This window comes from Arachis ipaensis, chromosome B09, assembly GCF_000816755.2.
Source record: "Arachis ipaensis cultivar K30076 chromosome B09, Araip1.1, whole genome shotgun sequence".
Classification (NCBI taxonomy): Eukaryota; Viridiplantae; Streptophyta; class Magnoliopsida; order Fabales; family Fabaceae; genus Arachis; species Arachis ipaensis.
Genome location: NC_029793.2, coordinates 15,159,630 through 15,161,242, shown reverse-complemented (window position 1 = coordinate 15,161,242; position 1,613 = coordinate 15,159,630).

The following is a 1,613-nucleotide window of genomic DNA, read 5'->3' as shown; positions in this document are numbered from 1 at the left end:
TATACTGATATATTTAAAAGCTTTCTTAAAAGATGTACTTTGAAAATATTTTAATTGACGTCAATTTAATTTATTGAGGACTAAATTAGTAGTTTATCCTATTATAATATATAATATTACACTCAATCTATGGTATATTATCAAAAAATAATTAAACTCCACCTACTGAAATCCATTTTCTATGGAGGAAACTGCATACATTGTTACACATAATTAATTTCACAAATAAAATGGAGTCTAATAACAAGGATGAACTATGACATGGAGTTAAATTTATATGTTGGACAAATATTTCGTCTTTTATGATTTATATTATTGCTAACGAATGATCTTTTTGAAAGATATTTTTGCATTTCGGAATCAGAATCATAAACAATAGGTTGTGTTAATTAATTGTGGTAAGCCAAAGCTAAGGTTCGTCAAATAAACAAAACTAATCTCAAACACACATTTTTGTTTGCTTTCACATATTTTTCTTTTAGTAAAAAAATATAATGTATAATTAAGATTAATTTTGTTTATTTGATAAACTTTTTATTTTGTACCAGCTTTATTTCTCATTATTAGTGTATAATATTAATAAATATAAGTTTAATTAGTCAACATGCATGGTATTCCCATAAATAAAGTATTATGCTATTTGTACAAAACCAATCTCAACCATATGCATTTTTTTTATTCTTCCAGAAATTCAGGTTTTGTTTAGTTTAAGAAAAAGTTTCTATTTTAAAATTTTGTGAAAAAAAGAAAATAAAAACTAAACGACCTTAATAATTATCTTTAAAAGATAACGAAACTCCCTACAACAAAAAATTTGTTAATCCTAATTAATTTTTAATGGATAAATCAACAGTTAAACATGTTATGTTGTCTTATTCCATTAATAACAATAAAAAATATTAATAAAAAGATTAATTAATCTCATAAAAATAAAAATTAAAAATAAAAAAAGATATTTTTTTTATTAAAAATCTCATTATCTTTTGAAATAATTCTCAACAGACCATTTATAAATTTTTTTTTCAAATATTAGTGGTAGAACGTAGGCACAAAACATGCCAAACACAAACCTAGGGGCAGCCTAGTAAATCAATGTTTAAATATACCAAGTGCTAACAACTTATAACATACTAATTTGGCATCATTAGATCACTTTCTCGTTCCTTTTTGGCCACAACCCTAGCATATAGAAACAAACAAAACAAGTAGCGCCAAAATTCGCTTTAATTATATTTGGATAAGGAAGTTATTGTCCACTTATTTAGAACGATATTTCAGATCCCAGACGACATGGCGCCGTACAAAGTTACAAGGTTTTTGCTTCTCAAACTTCTCCGTAATTTAATCATATCCATCCTTTTTCTATTTATAATTTTATATGCATATGCATCTATGCAAATAATTCCTAATTTAGCCTAATTTTTAAGTACGAACCACTAGAACTACTTTATACAATTTTTCATTTTGGGAAGTGATACTAATTTGTACAACGTTCTATTTTTGTAATATTACTTTATTAAGCAGATATTATTATTAAAATTATAATAATTATCTTACATTTTTTATCAATTTAAATTTTATTTATTATGTTTTTCATGATTTTTTTAATTCAA